General features: G+C 46.7%; 1 protein-coding gene across 11 annotated transcripts in view; it reads right to left on the minus strand.

The window, feature by feature from the left end:
- The window catches only part of INPP4A (inositol polyphosphate-4-phosphatase type I A), a 134,257-nt gene extending 129,562 nt beyond the window's left edge, over nucleotides 1-4,695 (minus strand). For 5 of the 11 annotated variants that reach the window (XM_084754607.1, XM_084754611.1, XM_084754613.1 and 2 more), the window contains exon 1: nucleotides 4,430-4,695. The gene's annotated coding sequence lies outside the window, so the exon portion shown is untranslated. The remainder of the gene's footprint in view (nucleotides 1-4,429) is intronic. The other 6 variants (XM_084754606.1, XM_084754605.1, XM_084754610.1 and 3 more) reach the window with 3 other exon arrangements.
- Nucleotides 4,696-20,471: the final 15,776 nt, after the last annotated feature.

A 20,471-nucleotide genomic window follows, 5' to 3' on the forward strand; every position in this document is an offset into this window, starting at 1 on the left:
CAGACAGTGCTCCAGAGCACAGAGCGAGACTGGAAAAGCAAAAGAGGAAATGGTATATCACATGACGAAACTTACGTTTACGTGAGCTGCAACTTAAACTTACTACATTTTAATTTACTTTGAGTCACCAAGGACTGAACTCAGGCTGCCAGGCTATGAAGCAAGTGTCTCTACCTGCTGAGCCATCTTGCCAGCTCTAACAAGAGCCCTTGGTCCACCGGAAGGGTCTAGAGGCAAGGGCACAAGGGCTGGCCGTGCGAGTCGGTGGCAGGGGCTCCCCTGGCACACATGAAGCCATGGTTTGCTCTCCTGCACTGCAAATCCACACGCAGGAAAGGCAGCGACACCACCTCTACTAGCACAGCTGCTGCTGGCGTCCTGGAGTCTGAAGCCACAACTCCTCGAAAGGAACAGAGTTCTGGAAACATCTGGTTCTGAGGCTGGGGCAAGGAAAATACAAGATTGAGTCTCAAAGGTTTTGTACCAGAATGGAAAAGAGATCCTTATGGAATGACGGGAACATGTTCAAAGACAGGGGCTCCCAAAGGCCACGTCTGGGGCACTGGGTAATAAAGAAGCAATGACAGCAACAGACTGACGTTTAATGACTGAGGCAAGATTTCAGGGATATAACTCAAAAGTAAGTGCACATTGGCAAGAAGAGAAGGGATGCGCTGTAGTACCAGCCAACCGATACATGTGAGAAGGAAGCGGGAATTTGAAAATCCCTGTCTGTCAACTCTCACAAGAGCCAGATAAAAGGCATCCATGGCGTCTAGCTGTGGCTGGAAACAGTAAGGAGGTAACACTGTCCTGATCACTCAGGGCTACGCAACAATCACAGAGGGGAAAAGGTGACTTCTCAGTGAGGCCCACACCATCCTCATCAGGACAGGAAACCTAGCAAGCCTGGTGTGGAGTCTAAGGAGACAGCCAGCAGTCTCTGCCCACTGAGAAGACGGCGACCCTCTGCTGCTCCCGCAAGAAGCACCTAACCTGAACCCAAGTATCAGGAACCCCAAACTGCGGGCCATCATCTGAAATGGTTGGCAGTCTTCCAGCACGCCCATGTCATTAAATACAGAGAGACGCTAGTTAACAGAGACTACGTCCACAAAATGCTGACAACGACCAATAAGCTAGGGTTTTCTTTTGGGATAAGGAACATCGTTGGAGCAATTTCTAAGATCTAAATGAGACTTATGCATTAAATGACGGCATCTTGTCAATGTTCATTTCCTGGAGTTTAAGTACTGGGTGTGCAGAATGTCTGGGGTTTTTGTTTGTTTGTTTTTGTTTTTTGTGTAGCCCTGGCTGTCCTGGAACTCTCTTTGTAGACCAGACTGGCCTCAAACTCAGAGATCCACCTGCCTCTGCCTCCCGAGTGGTGGGATTAAAGATGTGCTTCACCACTTTTTTTTTTTTTAATAAAAACAACTTAATCATAACTTGATACTGAATACTCGGTACCTCTAAATACTTCTAGGTGGATTTCTTTTTAAAAATTTTTTTCAATATAATATTTTTACTGATTCTTTGGGAATTTCCCATCATGCCCCCTATCAGATTCATTTTCCATGTCTGCCCCCAATCCTTCGGACTTGCCCCCAAATAGAATAAAAAATAGAAATAAAAATTTAAAACAACAACAAACAAGTTCAGTCTGTGCTCCCTATATATTCACTGGAGCATGGTCAGACTCTCAGAGGCTGCCCCTTAAGTAGAACTGAGCTCTCCTCCCGCACCTCCGCCCGAAGCCATCGGCTGTGGAGAGCTTCACTTCAGCATCCTTACCACACCTTCTAAGAGTTCTCCTTGATGCTTCCTATTTAGGTTGCTGGGTTTTGGGAGGTGGGGGGCGGGGATCAGGGTAGAGATTGTCACAGAAGCCCTCCATGCTCCTGTTTCTCAACTATATGCACCTGCAGTCGTTGGTAATCCCCTCAGAAGTAGCTTCCTCGCTCTCTATAGTCAGTGGGAACATGGCTCGTGGGCTTTTGAGGGAGTTTTCTTAAAACCAAGAGATTCTGCCGGGCACGGTGGCGCATGCCTATAACCCCAGCACAAAAACAAAAGCATGAATGTGGAAGAAGGGTGACAGATGTGGCGAGATGCTAACATTAGGAGAATCTGGACAAAGGGCACCAAAATTGTTCACATTTATACTATTTTAATGAGAGTATGAACAGACATCTACTTACAAAAGAAAAGTTAGTTAAGAGAGCCAGGGGGCACTCCAGGGATTTCTGAGGATTGGGGCCACAGCGGCCTTTCCCTTTCAGCACAGAGACAGGTAAAGGGAAGCTAGCTTGCAAGGCGTTAATACTGGTCTCGGGTACACATGCTGCGCTCAGGGCGTCTGCTCCATGACCGGGTCCCCTGCTCATCAATCAAGTTCTGCAAAAGAAGTGTGAACATAATCCAGCCTCCTCAGCTGCAGAACCATGCCGGTCACAGTGTAAGTCAACACCCCTGACACCGTCAAGTACTGATGATGCTGAGGCCCCCCTCTCCAATATGGGAGCTGGGGAGGAGTGTCTCATTAAAAAGCCAAACTGAGAGAAAACAGCCTCAAAGGGAAGCTTTCCCCTCCACTCTGCCTTACTGCGTGCTTGAGAAGCTAAACCAGAGTGTGGAGATGGAAGCTGGCTGGTCCCCCCGCGCTTTCCTAGTTCAGTGCACTCAGAGAGGCTGGCTGAGAATTCTCCTGCTTAGGCAGCTGGGAGGCCCAGTAACTCTTCACCACACACTCCCTGTGTCTCCAGTGTTCCATCATTTATACAAAGCGCCTGTGTGTTATTTCCTTGAAGTGATTTTTAACAACTAATTATCCATTTTAACAGTGATACTACAAAGTACAAAGTCCCTAGTTTCCAAAGCAATGGAATAAACAGTTCCATTGACTAGTGCCCGAGAGCCAGGGGTTACCTAAGCGACTTCCAAGATGGATGATGACAAACAAAAATAACTAGGTAAGCAAAGCAGCTAAGTAAGAATGACAAATGCTCTCACAGCAGAAACGTAGCCCTCGTCTTTCCCTATATTCATCCAGCTCCATTCCTGTAAGGCCAGCCTTTAAGATGACCCTCAGAGGGACTTTGACTCATTTCTACATCATGGTGACAAGACACAGGGAACACCTCCTGGCAATGCTGTCCACACACAGCGGCACCCAGGAAACGACATTATGATCTCCTGACACCACCACATGTACCAATCAACACACAGACCTCATGGAATAAGCACCGGTTCCCTTCAAAGAACTGAATTTTCCTGGAGAAACCTTTTTGTCAAAGTGCTCCCCAAGCAAGGTACTCAGCCCAGATCCAAAGACAAAATTGCCTGTCTTTAACCAACAATTAGGCGGAAAAACTAGGACAGCCTATAACTGTTCACTGCCCGACATGGGCATTTAGGTTTCCAAACTCGGCAAACGAGGTTCCGTTTTCACCTCTTAAGAGATGAAAGTGTTGAAAAGCTGAGTTAGCAAGTGACAGACCTTAGATCAGCCCGCTCTGTCCCCAGGCCCCTGGTGTCCCACTGGGCACAAGAGTGAACCAAGCAGAATATCACTGCAACACCCCAACTTCCATGCCACCCCCCCCCCATTCCCTTGGCTCAGATGCCCTAACTGGCAGGTGACAGATCACATTCCCAACACCAAACAACACCAAACACATTCAGAGGCAAAGCAAAGGACAAGAAGACGGGATTTGCCACGGCCAGTACTTCCTTCTTACCCAGAGGGACATTTTCATGAGCCGTCAAGTCTGGGCAGGAGGAACCCACCGTTATGTAATGTCAGAGGGCAGGCTACAAGGGGGCAAGAGAAGCCAAGGCCCATCAACGCTCCCTTCCTTCGCCCACAAAGATATAAATTTGTGTCTGACATTTTGAATGTTTCCATGGCCTACACATTCATGACTGGCTTCGCAAAAGACAACCACGAATCCCTGCAAACCTCTCAGGCCTCAATTAGCTTAGTAGGAAAGCCGGAGGAATACAAAATACAGAAAGCAAAGGTGAGGGAGATCCTGTCCCGGACGATGCGCGGACAGAAAATGCCTGAAGAGTTACGAGGGCTCAGAGTCTGTGTCTTCCACCAAGATGCATGTTTATTTTTACCCGGTGTGTTGACACCCGAGATACCGCGAGGCCTTCAGCGTCGGATGCCTGGGATCCAGAAGAGATGCGCCCAGAGGGCGCGGTGTCTAGCATCCTACAGATCACCGAGAAATCAGAGAGGCAAGGGGCAAGTCTAGGACCGCGCTCCAAAGACGCAGCCAGCGAACTGCTAGGCTGTGCCACTGTCATGACAACCGCGGGCGCCATCCGCTTGAATCCCCAGTGTCCCTGGCTCCCAGCCGCCAGCCCGCTCAGGTCAGCCCAGGACCACAGGACCCAGCTCGGCCCAGCTCGGCCCACCTACCTGGAGCTCCCCGGCCCGGACACTTGCTCAGCTCCGGCCTCTGTCCTTCAGGCCGTGCACCTCGGCCTCGGCCCCGCCGGCTGCTGCTGCTGCTGCTGCTGCTGCTGCTGCTGCTGCTGCTGCAGACTGGCCCTGGCTTGTTTGCAGGCCACCTTGCTCCGGCCCGTGGCGTCCACCCCAGACCCGAACCTGCTGTCCCCGTGCAGCACGAACCCTGCCGCCGCCTTCACTCAGAACGCAGCGCACAGCCCCGCCCCGGTTCCGCCCCCTCACCGCGCATGCGCGCCCCGCTACCGACCGGCGCCCTGCCCCCCCTCGCTGACTCCGCCCCCAGGAGACCACACCTTCCATAAGGCAACACCCTCTTTTGACGTCATCAAGGAGTGGGCGGTTTTTTCCCCCTTCATTAGCCCTGAGGCTTCTGCCAAGAGAACAGGTGATTAGGGCAAAGCAGTGGAGGGAAGTGCAGGTGTACCTAATCAATCACTCCGTGGGCGTGGTTATCAACCGAGCTATCATCATTTGAATCCTGTTCTAGCTTGTTTGTACAAGTATAGACTTCCAAGAGATAATGGTCTTTAGGTTTCCTCAAAGTTCTGTTTTTCCATAGGGAAAAAGACTAGTCAGAACTTTCGGGAGATAGGTTTATTTTAATTTCATTTTATTATTTACTTATTCAATTGGGACAGGGGTTCCCTGCCTCTGATAATTTTTTTTTTAATTTAACTATAACATTTTTGCCTGTGGAAGGGAAACTACTAGGCTAAACAAAAACATTTTTCAGTTCTTTTACACATCATTTGTTTTCTTGTTGTTGTTGCTTGTTTCGTTTAGTTTTGTTTTTGGAAGCAAGGTCTCGTGTAACCCGGGTTGGTCGTCAACTCACTTTGTAGCTGAGATTGTCTTCAAGTTCCTGCTACTGCCTCCCAAATGCTGAGGTGGCAGGTACGTACTGCCACGCCTACCTTTACCTTCTAAAGAGTAACATATTAACAAAATGCTTATCTTTTATTATTCAGATGAGTGGGAGAAAATATTGACAGAACCTTAACCCTAAGACCCAAGAAAATCAAGCATGCTTGTAAAAAATGAAGAAGACTTTGCTATTTTTTTCTCGAATTCGAGTGACTGGTACATCTGATTTTTCTCTCAGTAAAATTAGTAGAAATGCCCTTTTGCTCTCAGAAGCATCCCATATAGATAATAAGTTTTATGGCCAGTGTTCTAGATAGCTTCTCTATTGCTGTGATAAACCAATAACCAAAAACAACTGCGGGAGGAAAAGGTTTACTTGACTTACAGACTCCAAGTCCAGTAGCAGCAGCTCAAGGCAAAAACCTAGAGGCAGGAACTGAAACAAAAGCTACTTATTCGGCCACTTATTCGGAGCTTGCTTTTTCATACAGCCCAGGACCACCTGCCCAGGGGTAGCACCACCCACAACGGGCCTCTGCCCTCCCACATCAGTCACTAATTTAAAAATGCCTCCACAGAGATGCAGAGTAATCTGATGGAGGTATTTTCTCAATTGATGTTCCCTCTTCCTAGATGATTCTAGTTTGCGTCAACCTAAGAAAAGAAACAAAGAAGCAAACTACTACAGCTACACTACTTATAAATCTACTTATAAATCTACTACTTTCAAATCAATAGCCTCCCTTTTTTAAAAAAAAAAATTATAAATTTAAAGACACCAATCTCATTTCAACTGTCACTCAAGACAGTAACAAACCTGACTACAGTTCCAATATTTGTCCCTCCAACTCCTGGGCACTTCCGAATAATAGTAAAAGATCAGTCATGTTTTCAGTGTGCCAGTGGACACCCCCATTCCACTGTAGAATGAAAATTAGCAAGGGAAGGGGGCACATTTGAGGACAAACATGACAAAGTGCATTCCCTATACATGACAACATGACAGAAAGACTTAGCCGTGGCACGGTGTACCCAGCCTTTCAGGGTAAACATGTTGGTGGGAATGAAAGCATTCCAAGCAGACGCAAGTGCCCCTTCCTCTTAACCATCAAACCACTGAGCTAACACAATCCAAGAAACTGGAATTGCCTCACAAATCACTCATGCTGGAAGAGAGAAGGGGTCGGGGAATCTGGTGTCAGTCAGAAGTGTAGCCTGTCTCCCAGAAAGAGACTTCACACACGCCTCACAACTTGTCAGAACACTCTGCTGCAGAGGCTAGAAAATGGTGAAGGAGACAGACCTTGACTGGGTCTGCTTAGCTGCACAGACCTGTTGCTGTGTTTAAATGGAACCTTTGTGTTAGGACCTGGGAAGATGGCCTGGGGGGTCCGGAAGGGTGCTAGAGGATGCCATTAGATCTTTTTTGTAGTGACACTGAATAATTTTTTTTCACTATTGTCTGTTTATTTGGCCTGCTGAGGACTTGTGCTGAGTCTAGCCAACCAGGGCTGTCAGACCTCAAGCACTGACACTAATAACTCTAGAAGCAGCTTCAATTTTCCCTCAAAAGTTGACTAGGTAGGGGCCAGATAGGCTTAGCAGATAATGGTGCTTACCATCAAGCCTGAGGAACTGAGTTCAAACCCCGTGCTCCACATGGTAGAAGTCGAGAACCAATTTCCACAAATTGTCTTCTGATTCAGTTCCACCACCGACACATGCATGTCCAGAGTGCTGTCTCCCTCAGGAACGTCGGGCTCCAGAGCGGGGAAAAGCGGAGCACAGAACACAATCCATGCCACAAGACCTGCGGTCCCGCTGGAGGTGCGGGAGAAGACAACTTCTCCGAAGCAACGTGTTCTGGCTTTGTTAGTTAAACAGCCTCTTTAGCGCAGACAGTGCAGGTGAACATAGTTCACCCCACCTGATCAGTTTACAGCTGCAACCCGGCTCCAGAGCTGAGGCAAAGCAGTGGAGGGAGACCCAGTGAGGCAGCAGCCACAAAGGCCAGACCTGACTCAGGTGAATAGAAGGGCTGTTTCAGGAACAGCTACAGTTCGCTCTTGCAGATCAGCACTGCAGCGGGCAGAGCGGTGCAAAACACTATGCCAGTGAACCTCGCCCAGCTAAGACAAACTATTTTAACAAGCCCGGTAAAGGGTAATGAGGAGCATCCCAACTTAAACCATCTATGCTCAATAAATAGCCGGTTTAGCACAAGAATTTAGGGCTCATAGCCGGGCGTGGTGGCACATGCCTTAATCCCAGCACTCGGGAGGCAGAGGCAGGCGGATCGCTGTGAGTTCGAGGCCAGCCTGGTATACAAAGTGAGTCCAGGACAGTCAAGGCTACACAGAGAGACCCTATCTTGAAAAAAAAAAAAAGAGCTAAGGGCTCAGCAGTGAAATCATTAGGACTAGAGCTGTCCTGCATGATACGTTGTCTTTAGGCCAGAAAATACGATGCTCGTATGTATGGGTAGCTTTGTTAGGAAATCTATGTAGACTAGAGCACCGTGGGTCCAGAAGCCCTAAAGAGCGGTGAAAAGAGGAGTACCTACCCCAAAGTCCACCAAAGGACCACAGGGACGTGAGCACCTAAAAAAGGCCTGTTCCCCAAGATTTAGCACTATTGGATTTGTCCAATAGCACCCTGGCAGGGCTTGTCTGTAAGTAGCATGTCTGAGAACTTTGTCTTAGAAGATGGAGCTATTTGCCAGGTCTAAAAAACAAAACAAAACAAAACCAAAAAAACCAGCCACAAGTGTTAAACACTGCAGCTGCCTGAGCTGATTGGAGCCGAACAAAGACTTACTTAAAAATTTTAAAAGAAAGCCGGGTTTGGCAGCACATGCCTTTAATCCCAGCACTTGGGAGGCAGAGGCAGGTGGATCGCTGTGAGTTCGAGGCCAGCCTGGTCTACAAAGCGAGTCCAGGACAGCCAAGATAACATAGAGAAACCCAATCCCAGCACTCGGGAGGCAAAGGCGGGTGGATCACTGTGAGTTCGAGGCCAGCCTGGTCTACAGAGTGAGTTCCAGGACAGCCAAGGATACACAGAGAAACCCTGTCTTGAAAAAACAGAAAGTGCTGGGTGTGGTGGCGCATGCTTTTAATCCCAGCACTCGGGAGGCAGAGGCTGTGAGTTCGAGGACAGCCTGGCCTACAAAGTGAGTCCAGGACAGCCAAGGCTAACACAGAGAGACCCTGTCTCGAAAAACCAAAAAAATAAAATAATAAAATAAAATAATTTTAAAAAGGAAAAAAAAAATTAAAAGAAGGGGAAAGTGGCAGTGGTGAGAGGGACAGTGAAGGGCCTGGAAGAGGACTCTGGAGATGGGGCCGATCAAACCACATAATGTGCATGTTCAAAATTATAAAAAGTTATAATACAGTTTTAAAACTTTAAAAGACGGGAAAGAGAAATGCTCGACTACTAAGAGCACAGGCTGCTCTTCCAGAGGATGAGGGTTGAATTCCCAGTGCCCACACAGTTATCAACATTTGTAACACACATTCGGGGGGGGGGGGGGGGGGAGCCAACGACCTTCTCTGGGCTCCTCAGTCACCAGGTGTGTATGTGGCATGTAGACATGCATGCAGGCAAAACATCCATACACATAAAAAATAAACTTAATTTAAAATTTGTGAAAAGGAACACATGCGAAGTGAGATGTCCATGGAGGAAGGAGTTGAAAAGATGAGAAATGTTTCTGAAATTCTAAATGATTTTCTCTTGAACACCACTGAGCACGTGCCTAGGAAAGACTTGAAAGATCCTCCATGTTCCCCCTCCAGCTAACTTCAAGACTTAGAGCAAGCAGGATATGAAGCTTACAGAAGTTGTCAGGGTCTGCCTGGGAACTGACGTCAAGCCCAGTGAGCATGCACACACAGCCCCAACTCTAAACACAGGAAGGAAGGGCTTAAGGAATTCTCCTCTCACCGGGGAGCCAGAACCTGAGGTGGTTTGGATGTGCCCCACCCCCAGCCCTGACACTCATGTAGACTTCCTGTTGTTTTGGAAACGTGAGGTCTTGTTTATTTGCGTCTTGTTGTTCTTGTTTTCACTACAACAGAGTATTGCTTCGTAGCTGTCACGGGTGAGTGTACTTTATCAGAGAGAGACAAACATGTTTGTGTCTTTCTACAATGTCAGAAGCCATTGAATAACAAATTCACAAAGTGCAATGTTTTCAGTGGCAGCAATTTGCTATATAGTCCTGTTTTCCAGCAAACTCCAGTTCATATATTCCAGTCTTAATTACTGATATTAACTCTCTGATCACATATTACACAATAATAAATGTAAATGTATCTGATGTACCCACTTAGGTATGGAATGGCTGCAAAGACTTAAAAGGCTTGAGACCTCAAACCTGGGAAATGGATAGGAATGCAAAGCTATGAGTGTACAGGAGCTTTAATGTGGCAACATGGCTGCTCCGACAAGGGATCACATCTAAAGACCTTCTAGGTCTATGTGATCTGGCTGCAAGGCAGACACACTCTGGATTACAGTATGATCTCACTGGAATACAGACATGCCCTTGGTACACACCTTTAATCCCAAACAATAAAGGCGGACGCAGGCGGATCACTGTGAGTTCGAGGCCAGCCTGGTCTACAAAGCGACTCCAGGACAGCCAAGGCTACACAGAGAAACCCTGTTTCAAACCCCCACCCACACACACACAAAAAAAACAGTGCAGAGAGAGAGAAGAGAGTTGTTTTGTTTTGTTTAACCAAGAGTTAGTTACTGGGAGAGTTTTACAGAGACAGGCTGCAGAGAGAACAAGCAAAACGCAGGTGGAGACCGAACGTGCCAGAGAATGAGAAGGAGGCAGAAGATTAAAACATATTGCTAGAATTGGTTTGAGGTCTAACAGAGCAGTTCAGGCAGAAGCCAAGAAAAGCCATTTTGAATCTGTCAGCTTGGAGAGGAGTTTTAGGCCAGAACAGCTGAGTTGAACCAGCCAGCGAGAGTTCAGAAAGATCTAGAATGATTTGGGAACAGCTATCATCTCATCCCCTCATCTGAGGAAATGAAGACAACATCTGCACACGGGAAAGGGTTTTGTCATAGTTTCCTTTCTGTTCCTGTGATAAACACTCTGACCAAAAGGCCAATCTCAGTTCTTCACTGAGGCATGGCAGAGCAGGAATTCAATGTAGGAACCTGGAGGAAGGAACTGAGGCAGAGGGCATGGAGGATTGCTGCTCACTTTGTGCCCAATTCACTTTCTTGTACAACCAAAGATCTCATGCCCAGAGATGGTACAGCCACCAATGGGCTGGACCCTCCCACATCAATCATCAGAAAAGAAAAATGCTATAGGTGTGCCTCTGGCTAATATGGTGAAGGCATTTTCTCAGCTATGTTCTCTCTTCTCAGATGGTTCTAATTGTGTCAGACAGACAGATGGATAAGAAACATGGGTGTTTTAGTCATGGTTCTCTAGAGTAACAGAACTTATAAAATGAATAATACATACATACATACATACATACATACATACATACATACACACACACACATACATACATACATACACACACATACATACATACATACACACACATACATACATACATACATATACACACACACATACATACACACATACATACATACATACATACATGCATGCATACAGACAGACAGACAGACGGATTTATTAGAATGACTTACAGGCTGTGGTCCAGCTAATCCAACAAAGGCCGTCTATCAACAGAAGGTCTAAGGATGTCCTAGCTGTTCAGTGCCCATGGATGGATGTCCCAGCTGCTCCTCTGTATATCCTGGAATCCCCAGTAAGCTCTAATGCCAGTGAAGGAGTGGACTTGCTAGGGAGGGCTAGAGCAAGCAGGCAAACAGACTTCCTCTTTCCGCGTATTTTAGACAGGCTCCCAGCAGAAGGTGTGGCCCAGGTTAGAGGCTTGTCTTCTTACCACCGATGATTCAATTAAGCAAAAATCTCTCGCAGGCATGCCCAGCCATTTTTGGGTTTTCGTTCATTCCAGATGTGGCCAAATTGAAAACCAAAACAGCCATCATAGGAGTTAAGATGACAAACCTGGGGCTGGAGAGATGGCTCAGTGGTTAAAAGCACTGACTGCTCTTGCAGAGGTCCTGAGTTCAGTTCCCAGCAACCACATGGTGGCTCACAAGCATCTATAATGTGATCTGATGCCCTCTTCTGGCCTGTAGGTGTACATGCAGGCAGAGCGCTGTATACATAATAATAAATAAATCTTTTTTTAGAAAAAGATGACAAACCTGGAGAGCTTCTGAAGAGGCTGTTTGTCAGTTGGGCTGATGTGGGTCACAGGTTTGAGAAAGGCTGGAGTTAAGTCCAGCTGGAGAGGCAAAAGGGCAGGAGATGAAGCCCAGAGGAGCTGAGTGTCCAATAGATGGAGAGATGGTCCAGACAGACAAACAGGAGGACAGGCAGGCACAATTGCAATGGGAAATAGTAATAGCAGAAACCAAGCTGAGACCCCCTTGGCATAGTCAGGAGTTCTCTGCCTGTTAGCCCCTGCTGCCCAGGGCAGAGGGTCAGATGACAGGATGTGGGGGACACTGCCTTCAAAGGGCTATGTGTCTTCCTCCTCCTAATGAGGGAGTCTATACTTTTCCTCAGTGTGGTATGGCCTACAGGTCCTCAAGCCTGGCTTTCCTGAGATAATTTTAATACACTCGTGTGTTCTTGTAGTCCCAATTCCCCCCTGATAAATTTATAGGGTGACATCCTTCTTACTCCCAGAAATAAGACATTTTATCAGTCTGTGCCACATAGGTTGTGTGAACAGATGGTACCGTTCACATGTTCGCCCAGGTGCACAGTCATCCTTCATCCTCAGAACGAAGTCAAACACTGCTTGTCAGAGCCAGACACAGTCTGAACAGTCACTCTTCTATACAATATGGAGAAACTTAATCCAAGAGATGACTGATCTAGGGCTGGGCATAGTGGCGCACGCCTTTAATCCCAGCACTAGAGAGGCATAGGCAAGTGGATCTCTGTGAGTTCAAGGCCAGCCTGGTCTACAAAGTGAGTCCAGGACAGCCAAGGCTACACAGAGAACCCCTCTCTCAAAACACCAAAACAAATAAACAAACAAACAAACAACAAGAGATGACTGATCTTAACACCAGCCACTGGGGAAGGTGGCACATGCCTTTAATCCTAGAACTTGGGTGGCAGAGGCAGGTGGATGTCTGTGTGTTAGAGCTCAGACTGCTTTTTACATAAAGAGTTCCAGGCCAGCCAGGGATACAGGGTGAGACACTGCCTCAAAGCACAACAATAATGTCAAACGGGATATGAGCAGCTATATTACTCAGTTTTTCTCTCACCACAGCAGCCACAGCTGACTTGAAAGGCTTTGTATTTCCCAGCCTGACTGGGGGCTCTTTGGCCTCCTAAGAGATGGGATTCCAGGCGGAAGCCACCATGCCCCGCTAAGGCTTATTTAAGTATGTGAACACTGACTGGTAGCGCTGCTTTAGAAAGGCGTGGGCCCTTGCTGGAGGAAGTGGGTCACGAGGCACAGCTAACAGGTTGAAGCAGAGACCCTCAGGTTTAGTCTCAGGTTCCCTCTCGGCTTCCTGGCCTGCTGCTCAGACATGAGCAATCTATGCCGCCAGTTGCTGCTGCCTTAAGCCACTCCAGCCACTCATCATGCCTTCTCCACTATAATAGATTGTAAGCAAAAATACATCCTGTCTCCCGTGGGTTGCTTCTTGTCGAACGTTTGGTCAAAGTAACAAGGAAAGTCATAAAGACCATGGACACAAGTGACCAACTACAGACGACAGAGTTAGTCAAAGAGGCTCCCTAGGCAAGCCAAAGGCAACAACAACCAATAGTAGCAACAATGGACCCTGGGAAAGCATGAAATATTATTTCAAGAGTTGTCACATTATTTTTATGATTTTTTTTCTTTTTCATAACAGGGTTTCTCTGTGTAGCCTTGGCTGTCCTGGACTCGCTTTGTAGACCAGGCTGGCCTCGAACTCACAGAGATCCTCCTACTTCTGCCTCCTGAGTGCTGGGACTACAGGTATGCACCACCACACCCAGCTGTCACACTATTTTAAATATCCAACTTTTGACAAGAAGTTACAAGACACGTAACGGGTCAAGAATGGACACAGACTAAGAGGTAATCGAAACTGAACCAAAGATAACATAAATGTTGGGTTTACCAGACAAAGATCTTGAATGAGCTCTTATAAATATAGTCAAAAAACGATTTATCCTTTCTCAAAAAAACAAAAATCAAATTATAAGACTAATACTGCACCAAAAACAGAATACCAAGATATAGAAACTATACCTTAATGCTGCAAGTTAAAGATGTAGAGACTATACATTAATGCTTTAAGTTAAGGATGCATCACTTAATGGAAAACACAACCAGTGACGTCTGAGCAGCAAACGGAATTAGCAAATGAGGGGTTTGGCCAGTTGATACTGCATAGTCTGAGGACACACAGGAAAATCTACAGAGAAATATCAAATAGGAAGAGCTTGAAAGTGTGAAGAATGCCATTAAACATTCTAGCTATGCATAGTGGGGGCTTTAGGGGGAAGGAGCATAGTGGGAGCTTTGTGGGGAAGGAGACAGAGAGATGGAGGAGTCCCTGGAGAAATAACCACTAAAATCTTTCCAAGTTTGATGAGAAAATATTAACCCTTATATCCAAGAAATCCAACAGATAGATTTCTTCTGAAATGGAGTCAAGAAGATTCACACCTTAACACAGCATCCTGAAGGAAGAGAGAGCTCTGAAAGCCAAAGGAAGACATTTGTCACACATGGAGCTCAGTAAAATTTACAGCTCTTCTCTTAAAAAGAGAAGCCAGCAACATTGTCCTAGTCAGGGTTACTGTTGCTGTGATAAAACACTATGACCAAAAGCTATTTTGGGAGGAAAGGGTGTATTCGGTTTATATTTCCACATCATAGTTTATCACCAAAGGAAGTCAGGACAGGAACTCAGGCAGGGCAGGAACTGATGCAGAGGCCAAGGAGGGGTGCTGCTTACTGGCTTGCTCCCCATGGCTTGCTCAGTCTGCTTTCTTATAGAGCCCAGGACCACCCGCTAGGTTGGCACCACCCGCCATGGGCTGAGCCCTCTCCCATCAAACACTACTTTAGAAAATGTCCTACAGGCTTGCCAGTCTACAACTACAACTGCATCTTGTGGGAGCAATTTCTCTTTTGAGGTTTCCTTCTCTCAGATGAGAGTGCCTTATGTCAAGCTGATATAAAACTACCCTGTACTAACATTGTCCAGGCAGTGAAAGGAAAAGACTTCAAACCTAGAATTAACCTTTAGCAAAACTAGCCATCAAAAATAGGGGAGAGACTAAGACTTGAATTTAACTCTGGCAGACCCACCTTAAAAGAAACACTTCAAGGGGGTCCTGTGAGATGGTTCAGTGGGTAAAGTCATTTGTCACCAAGTCCGAGGATCTAGGTCCAACTTCCCAGGACCCACATGGTGGAAAGAGAGAACTGACTCCTCCTGCAAGTGGCTGTCATCTGGCCTCCACAGGAAGGCCACTGAAATGTGCCCACACACATATGTGCAAACACACACATACACACACATACACGGGCTCCTGCTGCTCTTCCACAGGATGTGAGTTTAGTTCCCAGCACCCACATGGATCACAACCATTCATAACTCCAGTTCCAGGGGACATGACACCCTCTTTTGACTTCCAAGGGTATCAGGAAGTTACCTGGTACATATACGTTAGGCAAAACCACTCATACACACGAAATAAAAGATTTATAATTAAAAAAGAGAACAACACAAGAAAATGAAACCTTAAGTCCAAGCCTATGCTGATGGGCTAATTATGTAAAAATGACACAATTTATGTGGAGAGGAACCAACGTAACTACAGCAAGCTTTGCGGGCGCCATTCGAAGGGCCCTAACAGGCCCAAGCTCGGCAAACATGGTGCTGGTGGGCCTTGTACTCCTTTTCCCTCGTTGAGTGGTTTAGCTTTTCTTTATGAGCCATTTCCACACTCCTAAAGCTGGCCACCAAGGTCTGATGCCTTGCTTGGCTGCTTCCTTATGTCCAACTTATTCGTGAGATTGATCACCAAGGTCCTGCTACCAAAACACCAACGTCCAGCCATCACAATTCATTAACGGCAACACTGCCGAACATGTCCAATCAGGCCTCACCAACCCATCCTAACACAGACGTCCCCTTTGCTCTTTGAAAGTCACCTGCTGCGGCTGTCTTTGCTCCTTCCAGAGGCAGCCCCTACCCCCTTGTCCCTCTGGGCAATAAAACTTTGTGCTGAGGATTTGGTATCTGGGTGTGTTCTGCGCAAACTCCAAGGCCACATCAGCAATTAAAGCTTCCTGAGGCAACTATGTAACAACCTCAATACCAAAGGGCTACTCCAGGTGTGCCCCGGGGACCAGCAGGGTCAGTATCACCAGGAAACAGGCTAGAAATGTAGAATGAATGTAGACTGTCAGGCCCTGCCTGCTCCTACTGACGCGCTGTCTTGCTCGCACAAATCCCCAGATGAGTTCCGTGCATGCTTAATTGCTTGTTCGGTATAAATTGTATTTCCTTTTCCACCCACTCTGTTTTGCTTCCCTTGCAAAGAGTGTTATCATAATCCATTCTCTTCTAAAGTAAAAAAAAAAAAAACGGGACCTCTAGTCTGAAACAGGCTGAGGCTAGGTAGGGTAGAATGAGATTGGCAGAGAAAGGATCCCTGAGTGTGGAAGGAACGGGGAAGGTGGGGGGTGGGGGGGTGAGGGGTGGGGGGTGGAAGTGGGGGGGTCTTCTTAGTCTCTGTGGCTCAGCCTCCAGCAGTCCTTTGACGGGCTACTTAGAAAGGATGCTGTCTGTTCTGACAGCCTCCGTGCCTTCGTTCTTCCCTTAAGATCCAGGTGTGCTGGAGAGATGCCACAGCCCCTCCGGCTGGAACATGCAAGCGGATCCTGTTGCCAGGGAACACATTGACTCACTGGTGCTTTTTAAAGACAGTGCAGCTCCATTCAGCTCATGCTTTGCAGTCAAGGAACAGTTGGACACTCTGAATTTCCTTCAAACAAGGTTTTTGGTGTTTTAGGGAGAGTCCCATATATCCTAAGGTAGCCTTGAACTTACTCTGTAGTTCAGGATGACTTTGAACTCCCGATCTTCCTGCCTCTGACTTCTGAGAGTTAGGGTTACACGCATGATTTTGGGGTACTAGGAATTGTGCCCAGAGTTTTGTGCATGCGAAGAGAGCAGCCTCTTGACTGAGGCAGAACCGCAGCCCCATCACGTGTTTCACATTTGCTAACTTCACAAAGGTTTAAAGCCTAGAGCTTCTGAGGTACCTTTAGACTCTATTAGTTTTGCAGTGTATGAGTGTTTACCTGCACGGATGTCTATGTACCATGCGTGTGCCTGGTGTCCTCTGAGGTGAGGAGAGGACATAGGATCCTCTGGAACTGGAGTTACAAAATGGTTGTGAACTTCCTGTGAGTGCTGGGGACAGAAGGGATGTCCTCTGCAAAAGTAGCCAGTGCTCCTAACCACTGAGCCATTTCTCCAGCCACAGTGCGGCTACTAGATGTGTGGGTCTGTGTGTATAACAGACACAATCAGCACAGGGCTTCTAGAGCAGTGTCAACGCAGCCTCTTATTTTCCACTGTACTCCTTTCAAGTTTGCAATTTGATTGATTCCATGACTCAAGAAGAATGTATTGCAACCCACATTTTATTTTTAAGTTTTCAGTAGAATCATAGTAAATTTGAAAGGAAAGCATTTGGGTGTCTTCTGCTTAGATTTATGAAGTGGATCCAACTCTATCTTGCATAACTTAGCACCGTGGTGACAGTGGTGACAGAGTCCTCATTTGACTTTGAAGGCATATGCTATCAACAAGTTGAGTCATTTTGCTAAACTTTCAGTTTTCTACCTGAAAATGAGTATAGTTCAAGCTCCTTTCTCCTCATCCCACATCTCTCTCCCCACCCCAGTTCACCCTTGGCTGCCCCAGGAATCACAACGGCAGAGACCCCTCAACTCCAGATGTCATGGAACAGGCAAAGTGTACCGTGGGAGTGTAGGGACAAGGACAGTGCCCTCAGGAGCACTAGAATGCAGGTGGCAAGTTTGCTTTTTGTTTCGTTTATGATGAAGAGTCTTATGTAGCGGACGCTGGCTGCAAATTTTCTATGTAGCTAAGGATGGCCTTGAACGGATGTTCCTGCCTTAGCCTTCTACGTGCTGAGATCACAGGTATGAGGCACCAAACCCAACTATAAAAGTGACACTGGCCAACTATAAATACAGCCTTTCTTGTTGGCACAGGATGTGCTTTTTCTCATGAGAAGGTAGATTTTTAAAATAGCCCCCCTTTTTTTTTGGTAAAACTGACAGTCAAAAAGTGTGTGTTTTGCCGGGCGTGGTGGCGCACGCCTTTAATCCCAGCACTCGGGAGGCAGAGGCAGGTGGATCGCTGTGAGTTCGAGGCCAGCCTGGTCTACAAAGCAAGTCCAGGACAGTCAAAGCTACATAGAGAAACTCTGTCTCAAAAAACAAAAAACAAAAAACAAACAAACAAACAAAAAAGTGCTTGTTTTAATGGGTACAATTTGAGACATATGCATGTGCCTGTGATGCCAACACCATGAATGATCAAGGCAATAAGCATGCCTATCTCCTGCAACAACTCTTAACATTTTTATAATAACCACCTAAAAGAAATCAAAGCAGATGATATAAAAAAAATTACATAGAGCAAATATAACTGGCTTCCCAGAGGTTGATTTTTCCACTTTCACTACACACGTTCTTTTTTATTATGCTTATTTATTATTTATTCTTTCCCTCTGTGTGTGTGTGTGTGTGTGTGTGTGTGGTGTGTGTGTGTTCATATCCGGGGGTAGTTACAAGTGTCACAAAACATGCATAGAGGTTAGACATCTACTTTGGGAGGTTGGTTCTCCCCTTCCAATGTGGGTTTTGGGTATTGACCTCAGGCCATCAGGCTCGGCAGCAAGGGCTTTATGGGTGGAAGCATCTTGCTGGCCCCCATATCACACATACCTTTAAGGACTACAGCAAGGGCTTAGGTTCCAGCTCTTCAGTATCAGGACCACAAGATCACTCACCAAAGAGGAGAATAACATGTACCCACAGACTCAGACACATACACCACTTCCACTCATATTCACCCAGCTGGGGATGTGATCCAAGGTGCCTAACTACAAATAGAGTCTGCCTCACATAGACAAGAAGGAGAGGACCATCGTCAAAAGCCTTCTTGTCCACCGAGACGGACACACACTTAGTAATTTATTTCTTATCAGTCCTTGCATCTTAACATCAATCAGAAGGTTTACCTCGCAACCCTGCCTCGATTACTAAAAGACCAGCGATGCCTCATTACCAGCCTCCAACTTAAAGGTTTGTGTGGGAAGCAGCTTTCCCCTCAGAGACTCAGCTCTGAGGTCCTCCTCAGATTTGTCTTTCAATGATGCTCCCTACACAGAGGGAGACTTTGGGTGGGAATACACGCATAGCTCCGCCAGACGCCTTGCTTACATTCAAAGCACTGGCAGGCATTCTTTACAAATCTCCTTTCCTGTCACTCTTTTTGGTACTATAATCATACATAATACACACACACACACACACACACACACACACACACACACACACACACACACACGGTTTCTCTTCTTTGACAAGTTTAGGAGACAGGTGGGCTGTGCTTTAACCACCAGAGCCCAGCGCTGCCACCAGAGCCTAGTACCGCCACCAGAGCCAGGCATCTCCACCAGAGCCCAGAATCACCATCAGAGCAAGCCAAGCATCTTCACTGGAGCCTAGCATCTCCACCAGAGCCCAGCCCAGCATCTCCACCGGAGCCCAGCATCTCCACTGGAGGCCAGCATCACCATCAGAGCAAGCCCAGCATCTCCACCAGAGCCCAGCATCACCATCAGAGCAAGCACAGCATCTCCACTGGAGGCCAGCATCTCCACCAGAGCCCAGCATTTCCACTAGAGGCCAGCATTACCACCAGAGCCAGGCATCTCTGCCAGAGCCCAGCATCACCATCAGAAGGAGTTCAGCATCTCCACCAGAGCCCAGCATCACCACCAGATCTGTGAATGCTGAGTTGTATCTCTAATGCAGACTGTGTGTAGCCACAAGAAGTAGCTAGAAGAACCAAGCCACTGTGTTGGTGTCGACTTGGTTATCTGGGCCACGAGTTCCCCACTGCCACCCTCATCCAGGAACACCTGATGAACAGGACTTTCACGCATCAGCAACTGTACCAGAAGCCCTAGAAAAATGTTACCGATGACTCACAGTGTGTCATTCATCACCATCTCAGAAAATGTCCCTGGGAATGTAAGAGTTCTGTTAACACATAAAGCAAATGTTGCTTTTAATGTTTAATACTTGGAAGTATAGAGGAAAGTGAAGAGATTTTTCCTAAGACTATTTTCATCTAACAAGCCCTGCCTTATTGAAAACTTAGATGATTTCAAAGGGCTTTCAGAAGAGCTTTGAAGTTTTCATATCCTACTCTTTCACCATGGACGCCTCATTTAAAAAAGGAAACCCTTGCCAGGCGGTGGTGGCACACACTTTTAATCCCAGCACTTGGGAGGCAGAGGCAGGTGGATCCTTGTGAGTTCGAGGCCAGCCTGGTCTACAATAAGAGCCAAGGCTAAACAGAGAAACCCTGTCTCAAAAAAACAAAATAAATAAATAAATACATAAAAATAAAAAAGGAAACCCTTACCCTCGGCATCTAAAGCCACGGCAGTCAGGTGTGAATAGCCAATAAGCTTCATGATTGCCACACACATGGTGCAGCGAGGCAAGAGGTGGGCTCCCCAGGGCCTGCTGGTGGCCCTGACTTGGACTTCTAGCTCTCAGACACATGAGCACAGTAATAGTTAGTTAATCTGGACTGTCAACTTCTTTAGGATGGAGAATCACTATTGTAGAAAATAATAAAAATATGCTAATAACATTTATTATTAAGGTCTATAATTATTACAGCAGTATTATCTAACCCACTATCATAATCAATTAAAGACACAGGCACCTGTTACATT

The sequence above is a fragment of the Acomys minous genome, assembly GCF_964271855.1.
Source record: "Acomys minous genome assembly, chromosome: 13".
NCBI lineage: Eukaryota > Metazoa > Chordata > Mammalia > Rodentia > Muridae > Acomys > Acomys minous.